The sequence below is a fragment of the Salvelinus namaycush genome, chromosome 40 (genome assembly GCF_016432855.1).
Source record: "Salvelinus namaycush isolate Seneca chromosome 40, SaNama_1.0, whole genome shotgun sequence".
Lineage (NCBI taxonomy): Eukaryota > Metazoa > Chordata > Actinopteri > Salmoniformes > Salmonidae > Salvelinus > Salvelinus namaycush.
The window spans coordinates 10140328-10160492 of record NC_052346.1 but is presented as its reverse complement, the minus strand read 5'-3'; positions in this window follow the sequence as shown (position 1 = coordinate 10160492).

The window sequence follows — 20165 nt, the reverse complement described above, 5'->3', positions numbered from 1 at the left end:
TAACGCCACAATGAGCATGCGACAGAAAGTTCTCTTATAATAAAGGAAGACAACGCTTAATACTCTTAGGGAAGAGAAAGACTATCGTTGAAACGACAGATGAAATAACATCACTCTGCATTCTAGGCTAGTTCGGCATAGAAAAAAAACATATTCATATTCACTTTGTATGAGCTGAAGAGTTTCGAGATGGGACTAAAACACAGAGTACTATTTCATAAAAGGGACAGAGATCTCATGAAAGCAAAGACTTTCAAATCCCTGTGAAGGATTTATTCCTTGAAATTGATGAGCACTAAGTGAAGAAGCACCCTGAAGTCAAATGCAGAGTCTCTGGTAAATACAGAGAGACACTTTGGCTGTCCAGATTTCTCAAAAACCTCCAAGTTTGAACTGGATCTCCAATTGGGTGAACTAGATAGAAAAGAAATGAATATTACATCAATGGGAATTAGTATTTATTACACTGCGTTTGGGACATGATTCCAGAGAGTTCTCTGCAGTTTTTGGGTGAAGAAATATATTAACTATGGCAGTTTGGATACATTTTGAAATTGGGAAAATGTTATATTAGCATATATTTCCTCCTTTCAATTTGCTCAAAGAGAACCACCTGACCCACCCTTCTGAAAGCAGATGTCTTGATGTCGTGAATATAGAGGGTTTGGGCTTAAGTCCTTTCTAAATCGATGAGATAAATGTCGTCCCTCGATACTCATCCCCTCGTCGTGCTGTGTAATTCCAAACAAATCGAATTACAGTAGATGCTTACAGTAAACATTTCTACACAGTCAGGAACATTTGTTTAAAGGCTTAGCGATCATGCATCTGTGTGCACATATGGAATTCACTGAGAGTTCATAGCCTGTCTATGCCTATCTACTGTATGTGATGTGGGTAGTGTGTGCTGGAACATGGGAACCATGTTATAGCTTTCAAAGTCATAGCAGTGTCATTCGACATGTTTTATGATAACTGGATGTCACATGTACTGTACTCTGTTACCCAGACGGGTGTTGTTGATCTTGTTATGATTGCTTTTAGATGCCGATTGATGTGTATTTTTTCAATATACATTAATCATATCCTGCAATCATCTTCAATCAATGTTTATTTTATTTTGGGGTTTGTATTAACCTCCAATAAACGACATCTGCGTGGCAGTATTGACATATGAGCAACTGGTTTGAAAATGTGACTGTTGTGAAAATGTGACTGAAAAAAATATCAGTTGGGCTGCCTGTGTGTACACAGCCTAATGTGAACATGAACGTTGTCAATCAATCTGTCTTGCCAACATGTCATATTGGTGCCACCTATTTACAAGTGGAATGATTCCCACAATTATTATCCTATCACTTTTTTATTTTTTATTTTTTGGGGTGGGGGTAGCTTCTAATGTGCACTATTTGGAAGTACTCATCGTATTCAGCCTTTTATTCTATTCAACTAGCTCATTAGTGACTTCTCCAAACATCAGGGAAACCTTGTTTTCTGGAAGAGCAACTCCAAGCATTGGGTTAATGCAAGATTCACAGAGTACACGAGTGAAACCCATCCAAATACTGTAAATACAAAGCTTCCCCTCCCCTATCATTTTGCTGGTTCCAAAGCCAATTATTATGCCGTAGATACATTTTAAAGACCAGCTAATATAATGATTTTCGAATTACTGGGAGAAGAGATTGTATATAATGTCTATGAGGAAATTAAAAATAAGCCTGGTGGTTGTCAGTACGTGGGTAAGTATGAGTTGTGGCGAGCTGTTATAGCCAACGTATGAAGAACACAGAATGAAGGCCATGCCACCATTACGAGTCACGTTATAAAGGATAATTGGGCTAGTGACAAGACACCACAGTCGTTTCATCTGAGGCCGTAATTGGAGAGAAGCTTCACATTGTGAAGAAGGCTACTTTAGAACTAATAGGAAGGTAAGTTGACAGTGAACAGTTAAAGCTGCAATCCAGCTAATTTTGCTACCTAGGGGGAGGACTAGGAGGTTCAATATTACTTCAGATGAGAGATAAACTATAAGGGAAGTGAACAGTCATGATACAGCTTCACTAATGAGTCCACCAGATCACGTCTCCAAATCTTATGAAACCAAAGATGCCTTCAATTTTTTTGTCTTCACATTTTGCGGGTACTATTTAATGAAGCTGCCAGTTGAGGACTTGTGAGGCGTCTGTTTCTCAAAAATGTGCTCTTGCAACAGCTGCATTGTGCAGATCTCAGCCTATCTAATTTGTGCTGGTTAAAAAAGAAACGTTCACAGGCCTAACGGACACATGCACTTTTGATGGACTTAAAAAGCTGCAAACTATTGAGTTATCAGTGTCACCAACAACAATGTAAACAATAGGCCTATAGCAAATGTAGAATATGACATGCATTTTTCACATTTTCGGTCATGCTCAAAGCATGCCATTCCATGAGAGCAGCATTTATTTTTCAACTTGAAGCAATGAGCCCAATCAGTCCTCCATGACAACAAAATCATAAACAACAGAGTAGGGTAATGGGTCCTTTGTTTTTTGGTTATGCTCAGGTAAAACAATTTGGCTAATCTATACTTCCATTGATTTCAAGTCCTATTCCTGAAGATCAAGGGGTGTTAAATTAATTGGAATGACTGGAAATCTGACGTAATTTTGTTTTCAATGTAAATATGTAGCCTAATTGTAATATTGTCTGTAGTAGAATGCATAACCAACCCATAGAGTAAAATGCAACATCCATTTATTGCAAGTTATATAAACTCTTACATTGATTTATCCAGCAATAGATGCTGTTCAATTGGTATTATTCATTTTTGTCTTCTTCTACTGCCTCTTAAGGGGAAAGTTATCTAAAAATAACTGAAAGTAATCAGATTACAGAGTTAGGGTAATCCACAACTTTGGACAGGTAACTAGTAACTGTAACGGATTACATTTAGAGAGTAACCTACCCAACCCAGCATCATGAGATTGTTAGGCTTTGTAACATAACTATCATTACTTGTTCATCCTTTTCTTCCACATCATATGTGTACTTAATCCTATCATTACCTGTAAGAGTTATTATCTTCTTGTGGATCTAATTATTGGCATAAGAAATATGCAGCGATATAGAACGGATACCCCATGACGTTAAGTACTTCCATGACAGCACACATTCTGGGTATTTGGAATCTAGGTCAGAAGTAATTCAAAGAGTGAGAAATTAAACTATGGCTTGGCCATCAGCCTGAGAGTCTGAGGACTTGAAACAATCTCGATTTAGCCTCGGCGAGGATTGCGAGGATATCAATCCCACATGTTTTAACGTCTGTGGAGAGAAATCAGCTTCATCTGTTTCATATTCTCGGACCGCAAATTAATTCATCTAAAAATAACAACAAAAGACTGAATGTCTATCAAGCTGCAGTTACCCAATGTTCAATGCAAATAAGTTGCTATATCTGGTACTAGGTACCTTTTTATCAAGTTTGGAGCACTAAAAAAACACATTAATGCCAAGTTATGAGTCAGTCCACACTTTGGCAAATACTAAGACTTTTTCAGGAGGTATATGTACTAGGCTGGTTAAAGATGCTCTGTTACACAATATTGTCGACATGCAGTACTGAGTGAAAAACGAGTAAGCAAAACAGAAATGCCACATGGGCATATATTTTCCCATTTAATAAATATTCATCAAGCATTTATAGAACATCATTTAATACCTGGAGGTAAGCAATTGGTTAAAATAAGTGCTTTGAAGGTAATAATCACATCTGGGCATGATGCTTGTTTAAAGTCTGGAAAAGTAAGCAGCTTTACAAGAGCTGGGTATTCCCCATAAACAGAGCAACGGAAGCTGGATGGCTCTCAGGTGGCATATGGGCTGATTACTTTCAGGAGGCACACACTTCCTTTAAGAAGACAAATGGGTATGACAGCCTGCTGCTGACTCTTGTGAAATGTCAGAGGGCACAGGAAGTTATAGTGAGATAGTCAGCCTAGTTTTCTTTTGTATGTTTTTTTTATAGGATGGGGCAGCCTAATATTTGAGCTGAGCTTTTCCTCCATACTGCTTATAACATCTCACTGGGCACAGACGTCAGTTCAACTTCTAGTTGTTATTTATATTTGGTTGAGTTGTCAACTAACACGAATTCAACGTGAAATAAACGTGAAATAAATAAAATGTCACCGTGTCATTGGATTTAGGTTCAAAGTTGGGTGAAAAAAGACGGTGATGGCTTTTTGCAAAACCTATTCAGCTTTCCACATCGATTCAACATCATCGTACTGCATTTTGGGGTTGAACGGACGTGGAAACAACATTGATTGAACCAGTTTTTGCCCATTGAGATGTGTTAATGTGGGACCATAGAGATGTACTTGAGAGCTCATCGCAATGGCCTCTTGTGTGAAAGGATAGGTAATGGAGATAGCCCTCAATGGCACTGCCCATGCTGTCACAGAAGCAGCTATTTTAAGATGAGCTCTCTAGTACAACTCTATGAGTGGGACCAGTCTGGATTGAAGGGTTGGTTTTGGACCAGGCCACTTTCTTTGAGGTGTGACTGGATTATTTTCTTTAAGATTTGTATTGTCACGCCCTGATCTGTTTCACCTGTCCTTGTGATTGTTTCCAACCCCTCCAGGTGTCGCTTATTTTCCTCGGTGTATTTACCCCTGTGTTTCCGGTCCCTCTGTGCCAGTTTGTGCAAGTCAACCAGCGTGTATTTCCCATACTCCTGCTTTTTCTATTCTCTCTTTTACTAGTCCTCCCAGTTTTGACCCTTGCCTGCCCTGACTCTGAACCCGCCTGCCTGACCATGCTGCCTGCCCTGACCGCGACCCTGCCTGCCACTCTGTACCTCCTGGACTCTGACCTTGTTATGATCTTTTTGCCTGTCCACAACCATTCTCTTTCCTGCCCTTTGGATACTAAGAAATATCAGAGACTTGAACCATCTGCCTCCCGTGTCTGCATCTGTCTCGCCATGTGCCCTTATATGTATAGTTGTTTGTGTAATGCACTTGGATTAGTATGAAGTAGAAATATTTATTCCTATGTCATTTAGATTGTTAAAGTAGATTATTATGGCATTATGCCGTTATGATAGATGGATGCCCTAATGCAAGAGGGTGTGAGGTAGGTGGTGTGAGTCACTCGATGAGTTCATAGGAATGCAGTGGCAGACTAGATAAACCACTGCAGTTAATTAACGACTTGTTTTCTTTGATTGCAATGACCTACACATAATGGTGAATCGTGTGAAACAATGCCCCCAGTCTGGTTTTATGATGCCATTGCAAAAAGTGATACTCATTGGTCCATTTCATGGTTGAACAAGAAGCATGGCAGCTAGCTGTAGTTTATTACTGTAGGCTAGTTTTAGCTATTTAGCTAACCTGTTGAACAGAAAGCATGGTCGCCTACTGCAGTTTGTTACAGTAGTTTCCAGTAAATGTTGGAAAGAAAGCATGATAACTGTAGCTTATTACCGTAGTTTTCGCTATTTATCTAACATATTGAACAAAGCATGGTAGCTCGCTGCAGTTTGTTTCTGTGGCTGATCCTAGTTAGCTAACATGTTATCTTTGAGGAGACATACAAGCTAGCTATGCACAATGGTGATTCGAGAAGTTCAAGCTATTGTTATTAGACTAAACGATTTAGAATGAGACAGATTCATTGATCTGTCGTTGTTTTTGCCCATTGGAAACTTAATTGAGAGGCAAGTTGAACATACTTTGTCACCATTAAATAACAAATTCAACCTTCTACAGTAGGTCAAGGCAGAGGTAGTGAACCTTTCTGGTAATTCATAAAAAAAAGTATATTTGTTTAATGACTTCCCTGGACAGCAGCCAAGCGTTAAATGACAAGGATTAATCTAATTAAAAAATAATAGTATTGATAGAGCATTAAATCCACTGAGAAACAAGCTCTATACAATCTAAATGCATTAAGTGCCTCACATATTACGAATATAACAACCGATTCACTTGAAGTTCAACAGGTGACAACCTTACATTTTACGTTTACATTTTAGGCATTTAGCAGACGCTCTTATACAGAGGGACTTACAGGAGCAGTTAGGGTTAAGTGCCTTGCTCAAGGGCACAGACAGATTCTTCACCTACAGTATTTGGTCCACCAATACATGATATTGAGATGCAAAGTATGAATGCATAGTGCCTTCTATCACCTTAATGTAAAGTGTTAATCATAGGGTGTAATAATAATAGTAATAGGTCCCGTGTGGCTCAGTTGGTAGAGCATGGCACTTGCAACGCCAGGGTTGTGGGTTCATTCCCCACGGGGGGACCAGGATGAATATGTATGAAATTTCCAATTTGTAAGTCGCTCTGGATAAGAGCGTCTGCTAAATGACTTAAATGTTAAATGTTAAATGTTAATAATAACTCAATTCAAATTGCTGATAATTTGCAATAACACATCTGTCCACAATATGTCTCGAAGCCTAATGTCAATCATGTAACCACTCAATCAGACACATGTGAATGAAGCCATATGGGATGCCTTAAAGAGTGACTCCCCCCAAAAAGCAACTCATCCCTTTGAGTGTAAAGAGGATAATTTTGGTAATAAAATCAATCTCATCTAAAATGGAGCTTGGAACCTCAGTGCGTCACAACGAGTAAATGAAGGTTGGGTTTGTGTCAAGAACAGTAGCAGTGCGTGGGTAAAATAACCGGTTGAAGCCAAGCCAGCAAGAAATAGCCATATTACTACCTTTGTGTTGTGTTAATTGTGTTGTTTGTTCTATAACCTGTTAGTTCACATGCCTTGGCACCGTGATATATAGGCCTAAGACCGAGACAATAACAAGACACAGTGGTAGAATAAATTCAACCACACCTGTGTTTCGTCACAAAACTGGAGAGCAACATCTGTCTGGTAAAGTCCACAAAACATATTACATGTAACAAAGAGTTACATGATCTACAGCACGGTCAAGCAAGTTCATGTTTCTGACATTTTCGGACTACTAAACAACTATTGATTTAGAACCATGTTGAGTTAGGCTACCTCAAGTTGCAAAGAAAACAGAAGCTGCCTCCACTCTTCCAGCACCATTTCAACTTTAACATTTCAACATCATCAAATCATATATGCTTAGTCTAATACAGTGACAACTAAAAAATACCAAAAGCAATTTAGTCCAATCAACGTAAGCTAAATATGATGTTGCTGTCCATGGTACTGATTTCTGTGTGTACATGTGTGCGTGCTTGCTTGCAAGTAAAAAAAAAAACATGTTGACTCACCCTACTTGTAGAGTAATGCCAATGCCATCCTTCTCTCTTTCAGGTTTCCTACATGGTCTATGACTCATACGGTCTCTGACTCATATGTCATATACAGTACATTCCCCCGCTAATAAGTGAACCCTCACACACGGAAATATTGAACGCTGGCCTCAGCAGCGATGCAAACCCAAACTATGAAGAAGGGCTGAGAATGTTATATCACAATGCCATAAGCAAAAAAACTGCAGAAATCGCAACAGACGCCATCCAAAGTAGAATACCATTCAAAGAAATGTTTCTGTAGAACATGTATCCCGACTTCATGAACTACTTTGGCCCTACAGCCCACGTAGGTTTGCCAATCTCAGAACTTAGAGAGTTAGCGAGCACAGTTTTGAGGCATCAAAAGTGAGCAACGCTAAGAGCCCTGATATCTCAGTTTGCAATATTGAGCAGGAGCACTCACTCCAGTTAGAGGGTGTGGCATCAGGGATAGATGCGGTGAGTGATGATGCACAAAAACGGTATCTACCATCAAACCACGACACCAATAACCACTGTGGTAAGAATTACTATAAAGAATGTTGCCAACCAAACAGGCACCACAACGATCGGCCTCGCCGCTATTGTTTGCTACATCTGCATTGTTTGCTGTTTGGGGTTTTAGGCTGGGATTCTGTACAGCACTTTGTGACATCGGCTGATGTAAAAAGGGCTTTATAAATACATTTGATTGATTGATTGCTTAACCTGTGATACACTCATTGATTCAGGCTCGACAATTTGCCTCATACCTCAAACTTTGCTGGACAAACTCAAAAGGTCGGTGGACACAGCAAAACGTTGGTTAAAAACGGAACGATGCGACCCTAAACTTTGAGGTTTCTCTCAGGCTATCTCGCCTCTCACCTGGCATCTCCTACTAAAATTGAACTTCCAGAGCATGTCACTTATCCACCCTGTGTACATGACTAGCATTGACACAGAGAAGATACTGATTAGGGTAGATTTAATAGACCATTTGGTACCACTAATGGATTGGAAAAACAGCCAAGTATGGTGAAATAACCATGCCATCCCAACTGACAACACCACCTTCATCAAAAGCTACCTGCAATACATTACGCAAAGACGAAGGAACAGCAATTTTGTTGATGATTTTATCAAGGCATTCCACGGCAAATTTGCTTCATCCCGTGGTGAAGTATGGGCCGAAAGGCAAAGAGGAGAAGCCAAGCATTCAGTCTACCTCGCCTCTCACCAGGCGTCTTCTACTAAAATTGAATTTCCACAGCGTGTCACTTATCTACCCTGTGTACGTGACTATCCACCTCCACTAACATCACCGCCTCCATCGAAGGTTACCTGCAATACATTACGCAACGACAAAGGAAAAACAACCAAGAGTATGGTCGAAAAACCATGCCACCTCCACTGACACCACCGCCTTCATCAAAAGCTACGTGCAATACATTACGCAATGACGAAAGAACGGCGACATCAACAGACAAACCAATGGTGAACTTGGTCATGAGTCCGCCATTAGTGGCAGACTCATTAGTGTGACAAATTAAACTCGAAAGTTGACCAAACATGAGGTTTTCCTGCGTGGCTTGGGTGAATCTCCAGCCGACACATACCGCCCTCCACTGATAGGCGGCGTGTGCCTAAATGGCACAATGGTTGAGGATGCCATACTGGCAATCTGGTCGGAAAAATCAACAATCAATTTGGAAATGTTCAAATACAGCTAACTGCCATCCACTTTATCCAACAACGGTCAGATTCCCACTGGGAACGACTCCCCAGACGAGACTAACTGCTTTAGGGATGTGTGCGCTATCACTCCGTATTTGCCAGAAAGAAGTGTCTCACTACCTACTGGTTGTCACGAACCTCCCACATACAGTCTATGTGGCGGTGGACATTTAGGTGGGAATGGGTGTTAAATTCGATACCATAAACCAAGTTCTGTGGTCTTTGGTGCAGCCAGCTCAAAATGACTTTTCGTTCGACCCTGTATGGATGACGTCCGGGCAGACTATTCCCATGCTTGGCAAGTGGTAACTGAGTCCGCGTGGTGATACCGGCAAGAACCACAGAGGTTTCTGTCAGACTGAACCTGGCGCCCAGCTACCGAATGGAAGGCACTGCTGCCTTCTTCCAACCCTCGACTTGGGGCTAACTATCAACTGTAACCCGTTGTTGGAGGTAAACGCTAGATCCACTTACCTCTTGGTGCAGAATCTGACTCAAGCGAATGTTTCCATTCCTCGCTTACTCCTTCCATGATTTTGAGCTGGTTGTTCCTGTGATTAGGCTATTTCCTTCCTCCCTAGACCCATGTGGTGAGGGAGAGGTGCTTATTACTTGTCAAAGGCAATCGCAATAACTCCCACATTACCAGTTGATGACACATCCATGTTCAGACTGGACGTCGACTCAGAACACAACATGTTGATATACTCCATCGTCACGGAGGAGTATAGCTCATTTTCTTCTGCAATGGAAGTACACACTGATGAGGCAACAGCAGGTGATTAATACCCACCACTGACAAGCCATCACCAACTGATGAAGACCTGTACGATATCACTGAACCATATCCTGGTTTCCATTTATAGGTACTGCAGCTGATGATGGAGGCAGATGCACTTGTCAATGACACTGAAGGACAACAGTCCTTGTTTAACAAACACAGGGATATCATGATGAAAATCAAGGGTTACTAAAAATCACCTGGTCATGACAAACTTGGCAACGACCATTCCAACAGCATGGCGAAATCTGGTGCAATTCACGGCCTCCTTAGGTGTTTGATGCTCGGGGCACACTGATCATCGGTACCCCCATGGTGTCCGCGGTCACACATAGCCATGTAGCACCACGGGAAACATCTTCGCACCAACATAACGTCTTGCTAACTCATTCATACGAGAATGGTGACCTGGTAGCAATGCAACACCAAGATGTTTCGGCCTGCCAGGAGAAACCGTGGACAGCGACCGAGGAACCCATTTTCTGGCTGCTGTAATGACTGAACTGTGGCGTCTTCTGGGAGTCAAAGCCAGACTCCACATCGAGTACCATCCTAGGACCTCCGGCAGTGTAGAAAGGAGCAATCAGACAATAGTCAGAATCCTGAGGAAATATGTGGCAGCCAACCACAAAGATTGGGACCTCAAACTCACACTGGTACTGATGGGAATCAGAGCCACACGCCATAGGTCTTATGGGAATAACACCATTCGAGATGATGACGGGCAGGCAAATTATGCTTCCACTGCATCTCCTGTAGCAAACATGGCTCATCAGTGTGTGGCTGACTACAAAGGGGGCAGGGAACCCTAGCAAATCAGAACCCTAGCAAATCAGAGGTACAAAAAAAAACAATAATAAATAAGTACCCTCAGTTGATCCCTTCCAGGAGATCAGTACTTTGCACCTAACATCCTTTCTTCTCTTCCCAGCTACAAGATATATGTTTCGTTGTCACTGTTGATATTGTCCTGCGATGTGCTGTTCGAAATAGGAAAATCAGCTAAATTAGTTGTATCAAAACGGTTTTAAATGTATTTTTTTAAGAACTGAACAAAAAAATATATCTCTAATTAAACGTTTTTGTAGGATGGAGTTCCTTTGGCTGATGGTGACACTCTGCTCCCTGGTTAAAACCAACCCAGCAGTACTCACGAGCGGTCCCCCAACGGGAATCGTTCTCCGCGATGATCCAGGACTCCTTATAACCAACTGCAGAGTACACACGCAGAGTGTGTACATCCGCATAGATGCAGAGAACGTCTACTGCCAACACATTTCACCTGCGGCACATTTGAGTTGGGCCGGGGCTGATTGGACCAGCCAGGCAGTTAAGCATGCCCAGGTAGACACTGCTCACATGTTGGCCCAACTCCAAAAGTTCACAGAAACCCAGTCAGAACTAGCAGAGCACAGGTGAGAAAAACTATTTGTCGGCGCGGTACTCTCAATAGGTGCCGCCGTATGGTCACTATTTGCGCTAGCCATCAACGCAGTCAGTCTAGCCACAGTCAAAATAAACGTTAGGGAGATTACTGAAGAGATGCCACTTATCCAGTACTCAGGTTACAGCATGTGGGAAGGTCTCTCCAGGACACTATTCTGGTGGTAAACACGCACACTATTCTCCTGAACAAAACCCTCCTGTCGGTAGGAAAGCTAGTAGAGGTCATGAACCATGACTATGCCCATGTCCAATTGGTTTGATTGTTGTTGGAGGATTTTTTCCTTGAAGTTAGCTCTTCTATGGACCACTTGGCAATGAAAAGAATCCCCTCATATTTAGTGCCGCTCTCAAGGGTGCACAACATATTGACCTCAGCTACCACAACCACAATAAAGCCATTACAATCACTCCTGGCCTATAGTCTGGGGTCTGCAATTCCAAAACACGTTGATGTTAATCATAACGAAGTGGGATATTTACTGACGCTGTCCGGTTCTAATCGTAGGATTTTGGCACGACAACACCCACATGAAAATCTCCACACGCCCAGTCATAGCTTATCAGGAACACAATCCAGATTTCTATTTCACCCCTAACCTGTTAATGTGTACTCTAACCAAAGACGTCCACTACCTTTGCCCTAGCAAACCATTCGTCAGGGATAAAACTGAGCGTCTTTGTGGCCTTAAGCCTATCACCAGTGAATATACAGCCAAACTAACAGAAAGAGATGGGGTTACCACCACACCAGTGGAGGGGGTAGGGAATCAATGACTGTTAACACCCGTTCACGTCCGCCACTATGACCTACGAACCCCATGACTCAACCACCCTGAAACTCCCCAATCAGACAGTTTTTCTTAAGGTACCACAGGGGTTGATTGTCCACATAGATGACCTAGCCCTATACCAACTTCCTGACGACAGGATAGACACAGATATTGAAATGCTGACGCTTTTGCTAAACGTTCCCTTGAGTTATCGCCAACCATTCAAAACCAAATTCAGTACGAGGGCTCAATTACTCATAACCTTAACGTACTGGATGAGGCACTTTTAGTTGACCTGACTGAATTTAAGCCAAAAGATTGGTCCGTCACCAGCTCTTGGACAGTGCCGGATATCCTTGGTCTTATTGCCCTTGGCATGTGCGCCTACTATGTACACAGGCGCAAACGTGCAATGGAAGACCTGATGAGGTCACCAGTGGGACGGAATCAATTCTGATCTTCGTAAAATTGGCAATAAATCCTGAAACCCCCTCAGGTGATCCATCCATGGCATCCCCAGCCTCTCCCTAGAGTGCTCTAGGTCAGTCCTGTAACAAATAAAATAAAATAAAATGTATTTATATAGGCCTTCTTACATCAGCTGATATCTCAAAGTGCTGTACAGAAACCCAGCCTAAAACCCCCAAACAGCAAGCAATGCAGGTGTAGAAGCACGGTGGCTAGGAAAAACTCCCTAGAAAGGCCAAAAGCTAGGAAGAAACCTAGAGAGGAACCAGGCTATGAGGTGGCCAGTCCTCTTCTGGCTGTGCCGGGTGGAGATTATAACAGAACATGGCCAAGATGTTCAAATGTTCATAAATTACCAGCATGGTCAAATAATAATAATCACAGTAGTTGTTGAGGGTGCAGCAAGTCAGCATCTCAGGAGTAAATGTCAGTTGGCTTTTCATAGTCGATCATTAAGAGTATCTCTACCGCTCCTGCAGTCTCTAGAGAGTTGAAAACAGCAGGTCTGGGACAGGTAGCACGTCCGGTGAACAGGTCAGGGTTCCATAGCCGCAGGCAGAACAGTTGAAACTGGAGCAGCGGCACCACCAGGTGGACTGGGGACAGCAAGGAGTCATCATGCCAGGTAGTCCTGAGGCATGGTCCTAGGGCTCAGGTCCTCCGAGAGAGAGAAAGAGAGAATTAGAGAGAGCATACTTAAATTCACACAGGACACTGGATAAGTATTCCAGATATAACAAACTGACCCTAGCCCCCCGACACAAACTACTGTAGCATAAATACTGGAGGCTGAGACATGAGGGGTCAGGAGACACTGTGGCCCCACCCGATGATACCCCCGGACAGGGCCAAACAGGAAGGATATAACCCCACCCACTTTGCCAAAGCACAGCCCCCACACCACTGTAGTGTCATGAATGTATGCCTTGTCAATCAGGTTGCCATTTTAGAAAGTGCCTTCAGCCACACACCTTCAAGTAGGGCCGCACTAGACATGACATTAGGCTACGTCATGATAGAGTCATTTAACCACAAGCAGGGATGTATAGAGAAAAGTCCTGAGTAGATGATCAAGGTGTTGCAACTATATCATGTATCTTTCATTTGTTTTATGTTTATTTTCTTGAAAAATGTTTGGGGGACACTTAGAAAGTAATACGTCCCTAAACAAGTTCCCCATATGACCACCAGTTAGTGTCACAATGCCACAATTTGGGGAAGAAATGTAGTGATGTATTGTATTAGTGGTGTACAAGAGTTAACCCACCAGAGGGGGACTGTCATGACTGTCCACAAGAATCCAAAATAGGTCAGATCAGGTTTGCAATCAATAACTTAAATTAGAGCCCCTCTCACCCGTAAAAGGGGAAGGAAAGAACTAGTGGGGATTAACAACTCACGTCCTGTTGTAAATCAAGGGAGAAGATTCAGGCCTGCACTCTCAAGATTCACCAAAGGAATGTGCTTTGTCTCAACAGACTTTTTTTTAACTTGGAAAGTAAACCCACTACATATTAATCAAATAAAATCAAATTGTACTGGTCACATACACATGGTTAGCTGATGTTGATGTGAGTGTAGCGAAAAACTTGTGCTTCTAGTTCCGACAGTGCAGTAATATCTAGCAAGTAATCTAACAATTCCACAACAACTACCTTATACAGTACACACAAATGTAAAGGGATGGAATAAGAAAATGTACATATAAATATATCGATGAGCGATGGCCGAGCGGCATAGGCAAGATGCAATAGATGGTATAAAATACAGTATATACATATGAGATGAGTAATGTAAGATATGTAAACATTATTAAAGTGGCATTATTTAAAGTGACTAGTGATCCATTTATTGAAGTGGCCAATGATTTGCATCCGTATGTTGGCAGCAGCATCTCTTTGTTAGTGATGGCTGTTTAACAGTCTGATGGCCTTGAGATGGAAGCTCTTTTTCAGTCTCTCGGTCCCATCTCTGATGCACCTGTACTGACCTTGCCTTCTGGATGGTAGCGGGGTGAACAGACAGTGGCTTGGGTGGTTGTTGTACTTGATGATCTTTTTGGCCTTCCTGTGACATCGGGTGCTGTAGGTGTCTTGGAGGGCAGGTAGTTTGCCCCCAGTGATGCATTGTGCAGACTGCACCACCCTCTGGAGAGCCTTGCGGTTGAGGGCGGCGCAGTTTCCGTACCAGGCGGTGATACAGCCAGACAGGATGCTCTCAATTGTGCATCTGTAAAAGTTTGTGAGGGTTTTAGGTGACAAGCCACATTTCTTCAGCCTCCTGAAGTTGAAGATGCGCTGTTGCGCCTTCTTCACCACACTGTCTGTGTGTGTGGACTATTTCAGTTTGTCCGTGATGTGTACGCCGAGGAACTTAAAACTTTCCACGCTCCCTCTTCTGTTTCTTGAAGTCCACGATCATCTCCTTTGTTTTGTTGACGTTGAGTGAGAGGTTGTTTTCCTGACACCACACTCCTAATGCCCTCACCTCCTCCCTGTAGGCTGTCTCATCGTTGTTGGTAATCAAGCCCACTACTGTTGTGTCATCTGCAAACTTGATGATTGAGTTGGAGGCGTGCATGGCCATGCAGTCATGGGTGAACAGGGAGTACAGGAGGGGGCTGAGCACGCACCCTTGTGGGGCCCCAGTGTTGAGGATCAGCAAAGTGGAGCTAGATATTCCTCTTGTCCAAATGGGATAGGGCAGTGTGCAGTGTGATGGCGATTGCATCGTCTGTGGACCTGTTGGGGCGGTATGCAAACTGAAGTGGGTGTAGGGTGGCAGGTAAGGTGGAGGTGAAATGATCCTTGACTAGTCTCTCAAAGCACTTCATGATGACAGAAGTGAGTGCTATGGGATGATTAAGTTCAGTTATATCTGCCTTCCTGGGTACAGGAACAATGGTGGCCATCTTGAAGCATTTGGGGAAAGCAGACTGGGATAGGGAGCGATTTGAATATTTTCCTAAACACTCCAGCCAGCTGGACTGAGCATGCTCTGAGGACGCGGCTAAGGATGCCGTCTGGGCCAGCAGCCTTGCGAGGGTTAACACGTTTAAATGTCTTACTCACGTCGGCCACGGAGAAGGAGAGGGGGGGGCCCACAGTCCTTGGTAGAGGGCCGCGTCGGTGGAACTGTATTATCCTCAAAGCGGGCAAAGAAGTTTCCATACGATGCTTGTGCCTGTAATATGAAACATAATGAAAGTGTTTTTGTTAAGAGCGGGATATGATTTGAGAAGCAATAAGAGATAATTGTTTTCCATGAACTTTGCACACTCAGTAGTCACCGCCCCAGAGTGAAGTCAGGAAGTGTGCCAGCCTGCCGGAATGACCCCTTTTGAGCTAAATCTATAAATGATGGGTTAAGAAAAAAAAACACATTGGACCATTAAAGAGTGAAGCTGCATCTGCGCATTTAAAGTGGTTAGAACTTTGAATCTCAACATGAGGTGGTAAACTCACAACCCATACAATCACTGGTGCGGCTGATTAGATGTCCTAAGTAAAGTATCTCCGAAAGCAAATTTAAGTAGGACCATCCTGTTACTCTGCTCAAACCATTGATACGGCTGGCTAGCCTATCTTCAAAGAAGTCTCTTCAAGAGTGAAGGGAAGGAAAGTAAGGAAATCTCTGTAGTTCAGTTCAGGACTCCACAACAAGTCACCGGATACCGGACAACTACAAAGAAGGACAACAGTAGAAGACTTGTTGGAACCATTTTGGACAATCAGAGCCTTACAAGTGTGCTGCGAAAAGGCCCAACCCCGTTTCCAAAGCTGCAAGAGATCCCCGGCGAACCAAGGCATTTCACGCAAATACATTGATAATTTCTTACTCAAAGCGGTCAGCGGTTCGTGTGCAAAGTATATGATTACTGTAGGTGAGAGTAGTTTCTGAATGTACCAATGCACTGTCCAATTTACAGTAGCTATTACAGTGAAAGAATACCATGCTATTGTTTGAGGAGGGTGCCTAATTTTGAACATGAAAAGTTATTAATAAACATATTAGGCACATTTGGGCAGTCTTGATACAACATTTTTAACAAATGCAATGGTTCATTGGATCAGTCTAAAACGTTGCACATACACTGCTGCCATCTAGTGGACAAAATCTAAATTGCACCTGGGCTGGAATAATACATTATGCCTCTCTCTTGCATTTCAAAAATGATGGTACAAAAAAAATACAAAAGAACAGTTGTTTTTTTCTTTGTATTATCTTCGTTGTCCAGATCTATATTGTTGTATTCTCCTACATTCCTTTCACATTTCCACAATGTCCAAAGTGTTTCCTTTCAAATGGTACCACGAATATGCATATCCTTGCTTCAGGGCCTGAGCTACAGGCAGTTAGATTTGGGTATGTCATTTTAGGTGAAATTTGGGAAAAAAGGAGCATATCCTTAAGAGGTTTTTAAGTGCCTCTGTCCCTCTCTCTCTCCCTCTTCATCTTTAACAAGCAGACATGTTGTTGTCATTCCGCTAGGGACCTGTTTTCAGCATATTACATCTTCAGTCAATAACTGGTGCAGAGTGTGTATGTTTATCCCGTTTAATTAGCTAGTAAATAAATAATTAAACCAATTTGTGTAGTACTGAATCACAAGTAAGACTTGGGTTTTTTGCAGAAGCAAGGAGGTTAAGACTGTTCAGAATGATGATATGATACAAGGTTATGATTAATATGATTAAGTTGACTGTTTATAGATGTGATGGGTAAAGACATTTTAGAGTTTAATTCGGGAGACGGTAACTCTTTAAAGAACTGCTCTCGTGGTACCCCAGATCCTAATGAGTTAACTGTTACATGATTAATTTAATCGGGTAACAATTAAACATTGTTTGTTAGTTAGATAAATAACCGTCTTCAGATTAATGTTAAAGTCAAGTAATGACAACTGTGGGACCTTATATAGAGTGGTGTGTGCCTTTCCAAATCATGTTCTATCAATTGAATTTACCACCGGTGGACTCCAATCAAGTTGTAGAAACATCTTCAGGATGATCAATGGAAACAGGATGCACCGGAGCTCAATTTCAAGTCTCATAGCAAAGGGTCTTAATACTTTTTCTTTTTTTAAATACATTTGCATAAAAATCTAAAAAACTGTTTTTTCTTTGTCATTATGGGGTATTGTGTTTAGATTTCTGAGGATTATTACTATAACATAACACTTTGAATACTTTCCGAAGCCACTGTACATTTATGGAGCCAGCACTAGGGAGATTGCAAGACCGACAGATGGGATTGTGTACCACCACCACCCATCAAATTAGTGCTAACATGACTAACATAACTCTGGAACCTCCCTACAGCACAGGTTCTCAAGCTGGGAGATACTGTATTTGTCCAATGTCCACATGTACACATATGATATGAGTAGTTCTGGGATTAGTCATCTTGTACATATCTAACAGCAGACATAAGGTTGCTTGATAGTTTTGTTTGGTAGAAAAGGTGATGTAGCAAATGAGTGTCATGAAACATGCTAACATTGGCTTTTGTCGATCTTCAGCATAACTGTGATTTGATGTAGAAATATCAGCTAGCTAGTCTAACTAACTGCAGCGAATTCCATATAGCCTAAGCCTACACAGCTATTTTGTCAACAAACATGTGGGTGACTATAAAGCTATGGACTAAACTACAACAGCTCTCTAACAGAGGCCCAGGTTCATATTAAGCATTATTGTCTAGATAAAGACGTGTCAATGTTTCCTAACATGCTAGCTAATCTGGCTACCATTCCCCGGTCCACTCTTCCAGTTCGTTCGACAGCCACCGGTTAATTTTGGGGTCCAGGTTAGCCAATGGCTCAACCCTTAAGGGCTGTATATTATGACCGTCTTGAGGTGACTCAGGGTAGGGAGTCCTCAACTTCAAAACTTCTCTCCGTAGCAAATCTAGCTTCACCGATCTTCATCATCTCTACTGCTACCGTCCATGCTTGTTTGTTGTGATTGAGTGGGGTGGAAACAGCTGCGGGCATAGTTCTGACAGATGGGTGTTTATTGGTGGTAGCAAGGACACACCCACATACAACCACACCCCCAGCCTACCGAGTGGCGCAGTGGTCTAAGGCACTGCATCGCAGTGCTAGCTGTGCCACTAGAGATCCTTTTTCGAGTTCAGGCTCTGTCAAAGCCGGCCGCGATCGGGAGACCTATAGGGCGGTGCACAACTGGCCCAGCGACGCCCGGGTTATGGGAGAGTTTGGCCGGCAGGGATGTTGTTGTCTCATCGCACTCTAGCGACTCCTGTGGCGGGCCGGGCGCAATGCACGCTGATGTGGTTGCCAGGTGTACGGTGTTTCCTCCGACACATTGGTGCGGCTGGCTTCCAGGTTAAGCTGGCATTGTCTCAAGAAGCTGTGCGACTTGGCTGGGTTGTGTTTCAGAGGATGCACAGCTTTCGACCTTCGTCTCTCCCGACTCCATCCTGGAGTTGCAACAATTAGACAAGACTGTAACTACCATATGGATACCACGAAATTGGGGAGAAAATTGGTTAAAAAAAAATTAAATACATGTTTGATGTCAGCATTTCTTGAGGAGTGGGCCAAAAAACATAGCCAAATCAGCGAGTGCAGTTCCACCTTCAAAAGTTGCGAGATTACACCGCAGGACTTAGAGGTACCCAGCGTCACGGCTTCATTGCTCCAGACTACCACAAGGGGGAGTTAGAGCACTCATTATGCATTTGGGTCCCAAGGTTTTTATATGACCAATCATATTGACTGGTTCCATTGACGAATTTGACTTGAGCCACCCGTCCCTGGTAACTTTCTTCAGCAAAGATGGCTGACAAAACATTATGGTGGAAGCAAATGTAAGTAATTATAACGTCATAACGAGTCAAGCAAAACATGTACAATTGAAAGGAATATGTTAGGTATTGTAGAGACAAACATCTTAATTTTTAATTTTACTATAAAGTTAATTTATGAAAATCGCTATTAATCCCCCAAAAATTGTCATATCCAATACCAATATCCAATACACAATACGGGGCGGCGGCGTAGCATAGCGGTTAGAGCGTTGGAATTGTAACCGAAATGTTGCAAGATCTAAACCCCCAGAGCTGACAAGGTACAAAATCTGAATTCTGCCCCTGAACAGGCAGTTAACCCACTGTTCCTAGGCCGTCATTGTAAATAAGAATTTGTTCTTAACTGACTTGCCTAGTTAAATAAGGGTAAATAAAAATACCAGGTGAATCAAACTCCATTCTATTGAATGATGTTGTGTCTGCATGTATGTATTGCAATTATACACTTCCAACAGTTTACCACTACTGCTCCTGGGACATCAATGATTACACATTGTAAACTATGCAATAGACTAGAAACATGATTTAAGAAAAGGCGGATTTGTAATTCATATATACAGAATAAAAAACAGTACATCCTGCCAGCATTCCCACAAGCGTGCTGAATGACGCGTGGAAGAGAGCGAGGAACGAGATGGAGTAACAATCCAGGCTATTTGCTCTGAGACCGGCATAAACATTTAATGAAACAAGCAGGGAGCAGGTTTCGAAACCCTCAACATTCTAGCCCGAAGTCCAGCACGCTACCGAGTGTGCCCAAACTTATTAATTGGGGTTGGGGCAGATTGTGACTAAAAGCACTATCAATTGGAATCATGTGGAAAAGAGAGAAAGTATTATCATTCGTTTTTC